This window comes from Gossypium hirsutum, chromosome A12 (genome assembly GCF_007990345.1).
Source record: "Gossypium hirsutum isolate 1008001.06 chromosome A12, Gossypium_hirsutum_v2.1, whole genome shotgun sequence".
Taxonomy (NCBI): Eukaryota; Viridiplantae; Streptophyta; class Magnoliopsida; order Malvales; family Malvaceae; genus Gossypium; species Gossypium hirsutum.
This window is the reverse complement of record NC_053435.1, coordinates 100,202,544-100,208,022: the sequence shown is the minus strand read 5'-3', so window position 1 is coordinate 100,208,022 and position 5,479 is coordinate 100,202,544. Positions and strand designations below refer to the sequence as shown.

The window sequence follows — 5,479 nt, the reverse complement described above, 5'->3', positions numbered from 1 at the left end:
AGCTATAATTATAATAACGATTTCATTTTTGACTTTCTTTAAATGGTTTCAAAATTCAAACTGATTTCATGATTTTTCCATTTCCCAAGGCTCACTATTTTATGTTATTTTTGGAGGAAATTACTGAAAATACCCTCTCTCTCTCTCTCTCTCTCTCTCTCTCTCTCTTTTTAATTATTCGATTAAGCTGTTACGAGATTAAGTTAAAATAAGGAAAACACTCCTAGTAGAAAACGTTTTTCTTCTGATCTATTTTTTGGGGTACCAAAATCCTTAATCAACGGAATACCAAAATCCTTCCAATGCTCTCTGCCACTTCTCCGCCCCCATTGTCTCTTTCCTCTCTTCTATATTCTCCTCCCCACTTTCTCTTCCTTCTTCACCTCCCATTTTCTCTCCTTTTCCTTCTTCCCTCCCCATTCGGAAGAAAATGGCTACAGCTTTCTCACCTTCCAAGTTCGCCGCCCAACCATTCCCTCTCAACACCACTTCTCAAAACAACCCTCTTACAATCCCCACTACCGCCTCACCCTTCCTCGGTTCCACCCGCAAACTCATCCGCCTCAGTTCTTCTTCCAATTTGAATCTCCGCCGTCGATCTGGGACCGCCGTCAAGAAAGCAAATCCAAATCTACCCCCAATCTGGTAACAACCCCATTTTTACTTTCTTTATGTTAATCTGTTTCATACCAAATCTGTGGGTTTATTTATTTATTTATTTTATGTTTAAATTTCTTTTCTTTTTTTTAAATTTTAGTTAATTACAAAAAAGGAAGGGTTGGAATTATACGAAGATATGGTATTAGGAAGAGCGTTTGAAGATAAGTGTGCTAAGATGTATTACGATAGGAAAATGCTTGGTTTCGTTCATCTTTACAATGGCCAAGAAGCTGTTTCAACTGGTTTCATTAGGCTCTTAAAGCAGCAAGATTCCATCGTCTGTACTTACCGTGATCACGTGCAGGCCTTAAGCAAAGGCCTCTCTGCACGTGCTGTCATGAGTGAGCTCTTGGGTAAGGCCACCGGCTGCAGCCGTGGCCAAGGTGGATCAATGCATATATTCTCAAGGAAGCACAATATGCTCGGCAGGTTCGCTTTTATTGGTGAAGGGATCCCTATTGCCACCGGTGCGGCTTTTACATCCAAGTACAAGAGGGAGGTTTTGAAAGAAGCGGATTGCGGTCACGTCAGTTTGGCATTTTTTGGGGATGGGACTTGTAACAATGGACAGTTCTATGAGTGTTTGAATATGGCAGCGTTGTGGAAATTGCCCATTGTGTTTGTTGTTGAGAACAATTTGTGGGCTATTGGGATGTCTCATTTGAGGGCTACTTCTGTTCCTCAGATTTATAAGAAAGGACCAGCTTTCGGGATGCCGGGTGTTCATGTGGATGGGATGGATGTATTGAAAGTGAGGGAAGTGGCTAAGGAAGCAATTGGCAGAGCTAGGAGAGGAGAAGGTCCAACATTGGTAGAATGTGAGACATATAGGTTTAGAGGACATTCATTGGCTGACCCTGATAAGCTTCGTGACCCTGGTAAGCCTCTCATCATCTTTGCTTATTTGTTATTGCTAGGGTTATTGTTACATTGATAAAACAAGAACAAGTTGCATCCATGTGTGTTGTGCTAGTCCTAAAATAGTCTTAAAGTTGAACTGATTAACTCTGTATGTTCCATGGAAATATGTTTGTTATATTATGCTTGAAATTAAAGTGTGGGGTCTGAAAGATAAAATGATTCAATTTCTTGGTTCTTGTTTGGCAGCTGAGAAAGCTCACTATGCTGCCAGAGATCCCATCACAGCACTGAAAAAATACCTCATTGAAAACAGTCTGGCTAATGAAGCAGACTTGAAGGCTATAGATAAAAGATAGATGAGGTGGTAGGGGAAGCCGTTGAGTTTGCAGAAGAAAGCCCTGTTCCTCCTCAAAGCCAGCTGCACCAAAATGTATTTGCAGATCCAAAAGGTTCTGTAATTGGACCTGATGGCCGATATAGATGTGAGGACCCAAAGTTCACTTAAGGCACTGCTCAGGTCTAAGCTTTTAAAATAGGAGGTTGATCAAAACTATTTATGTCAACTTATTTATTATTTCATGGTCACATATGTTTAGTTTGTGGTAGCAGTCACGCGTTCACTTGATTTTAGTGTTTATTGTGTACAAAGTATTGTGTTCTTTAGGTTGCCTATCCATATGAAATTTTGGGTTCGTGACATACTTTCCATTTGTTATTCATGATAAATTGCTTTGAATGGCAAACCCCTAAGCTTGGTAGACTCTATTTCCTGCTGTGCTCATAGTTTGATGGTCTTCATATTTTTCATCATATTTTTCTTGTATACATTTTGCAAGTTGGGACCATTTTCAATTGCAACACCAGAATGAATTAGGCCCAATTTTCAATCGCAAATAGGTAATGATTTTACAAATAAAATTGCTCGAAGAAACGTTTTGCAACTGCCACCAACCACCTTGATACCCGGCAAAAAGGCCGGAGGACCATGGAAACGCATCTTCAAGACTGTAATAAAGTGAACCTTTATTGAATCAAACAGCTTGCAGCCATTGAAGCTTTTCTTTATGATGGCTTTTATGTGGATCCAAATATCAGAAAGCAGATGGCATCTCTGCATCAGCAGCATCCCTTTAAAGGGTGGCGAGGCAGACACCCAATCATCCAAATTACCTGCAATCACCCTATACCAATATCAAGCCACCAGAAGCAATAAAATGTCTTCATAATTGGTGAAAGTACATGTCTAGTCTCTCCATTATAGGATTTGGATCAAATGAGTCCTCTATTATTAAATGTATTAATCTAATCCCTTGAATATTAAAAAGAATAAAATAAAGTTAAAGTGCAACAAAATTAACATTTAATATTTAAAAAATTTCAACCCTTACTAATACAAGGTCTAAATGACATTTTTTAAATGGTATTTGTTAATTCTTTCGAAATTTGGTTTTATTTGATTTTTTTTAATAATATAGGAACTAATTTGATTTATTTAATAGTAGAAGAACTAATTTGATCTGAATATAAAAAGAACTGCCAGTTACATTCACCCTTTATAATTGCTATATCCAATGTTTTTGAATTGCTTCAACAAGTTTGATCAAAATACTAACCAAAAATATAACTAGGTGATTATGTTCCCGTCCTTTGAAACAAATCATCCTAACAAGAGCTCAATCTTAATTAAACCTTCTGCTAAGAAAATACTGAAAAACAGGCAGACACATACCTGGATTAACACCATTCAACAATCCTGGACACCAGGGAACATATATAGCCAATTAAATCTGCATTATCTGTAGTAATATACAACGTCACTTTGATCTATTTCTTAATTTCCTAATCAAGTAATCCTCCAATCCAATGCCTGCCTCTACTATTCTTGTGTCTCTTTTAATTTCTATCTTCATAACCTCTTCTAAAATCTCCTCCATTTTCTCTGTTTCATAATCTTCACAGATTGTAGGAACTATTGTTCCCCAAGTATCTGTATGCGGTACTTCCCGGTACTCCAGCATTTCCCCTAGCACTTCAGTAGCTGCATCAATCTTACCAACACTGCAAAACCCTTTGATTAAAGCATGAGAAACCGAAAAATGTGGCGAAAACCCTTTTGACAATATTTCCTCCATATGCTTTTTAGCCTCATCAAACATCCCTTGATCACATAACCCTCCAACCAAAGTCCTATAAGAAACCAAATTAGGCAAACACCCCATTTGAAGGCATATCCTCAAGAACCTTAACAGCATCCATAGCTCTTCCTTCTCTACAAAAACCCAATATAACAGTATTATAAATCACAATATCAGGGTTACACCGTTTAACTTTCATTCTACAAAGAAGCTTATAAGCTTCTCTAAGCTTCTTCTTCCTACACAAACTATTCAACAAAGTAGTATAACTCAATGAATCCGGTACGAATTCTTTATTCAACATATCTTCTAACAAATCTACAGCTCTATTCACTTGACTCTTCCTGCATAGCCCTTGCATTAATATCCTATAAGACTCGACATCAGGCATAACGCCTCTCTCAAACATTTTGTTGAACAGTTTGTACGCAATACTCAAATCCCCGTTCAAACAAAACACACGCATCAAAATGTTGTAAGATTTGGTATTGGGGAAAACACCGTATTTATGGGCAGTCTTGAAAAGATCGAAAGCAGGCATGATGAAGTTACGATAAGAAGCAAGCAGCTCGAGGATACGATTTAAGTGTCTGGGTAAAGGCTTAACGTTGAATTCAAGCATTTTGTAGAACACACTGAGAGCTTCTCGGGTAAATCAGCTTCGGCGTAGATTTTGATGAGGTAAGAAAAGAGAGTCGGGGTTACCCGATATTGATCGGATTTGAGACAAACGAGAAGGTCGTCGACAAGAGAGAAGTACTTCGAACGGCCGAGTTTGAGAATGAGGACGAGGAAGGAAGAGTAAGAGTGACGAAAACCAGGTTGGGTGGTGGCGACGTCAAAGATTTCTTTAGCGAGGAGAAGGTCGGACTGGGCGGATATCAGTTTCAGGACTCGCGTAGGGGAAGCTATTGGCGACGGCGACGGTTGCCGTTGATTGGGCGGTGGATTCGGAGATGAGGAATAGAACAAGAGGAATGAAGGGTTTATGGGGGAGATGAGTGAACAGGGAACGGTTGTTACAGTTTTGGAGAAACGTAAGAAACATTGAAGCATTGTTTCGTTGTTTGGTTTTTGTCAGCGAGACCATTGACAACTGCACAATACATACACTTAACATAAGAAAACGAAAAATAAAAAGGTTTATCTATGATTCCTGTACCTCTACTATTAATATATTTGAAATTCAATTTTAAATTTTAATTCTATCATCGAATCAAGGTTTATTTTTCCGAATTAATATTAAAAAATTAATTACTGAAATAATATGATTTTTTACTTAAATAATATAAACTGTGCATGGAAACCCCAAATTGATATGATGGTTAACAATTTAAAGTAGTAATAGTTGCACTAATTGCATCAGAAACAGATACGGGGAATTCTCAAAACCCCAAATTCGGCAACTGACATGTTGATTTGGGGTTCATATGGCTAGCAATTCGGTGCAAATGTAGAAAAGAATCTTTGTTGCCTAAGAAGGCCAAATCGACATTCGACATGCTAATTTAGGCTTTTGAGACAGTAAAGATTCTTTACTCCCCTACCGTCCAACATGACTAAAGGTCGAGAATCTCAAACCTACCACAAGCAGAGGTGTTTAAAAACCCCAATTCTTTGGGAAGTCAATGCTTGTTAAGCTTTGAAGTGAAAAAAAAATTGTTAGTTAAAATAAGAAAAAGGTCTATTTGTTAAAAGAGTTATAAAAAAAGAATTTGTTAATAGAATTAGCAAATTTGTTTAAAGATAGTTTTGCATGGAGGATTAATATTTTGAGGTGTTGAAAACCAACCAACAATATTTGGTAATAATAAAATTTTAAT

The 5,479-nt window shown here is 37.7% G+C and overlaps 2 pseudogenes; one reads left to right on the top strand and one right to left on the bottom strand.

Moving 5' to 3' along the window:
- Positions 1-207: 207 nt before the first annotated feature.
- On the top strand, positions 208-2,286 carry LOC107939090 (pyruvate dehydrogenase E1 component subunit alpha-3, chloroplastic-like; annotated as a pseudogene).
- LOC107939103 (pentatricopeptide repeat-containing protein At4g01400, mitochondrial-like) lies at positions 2,081-4,776 on the bottom strand (annotated as a pseudogene).
- Positions 4,777-5,479: the final 703 nt, after the last annotated feature.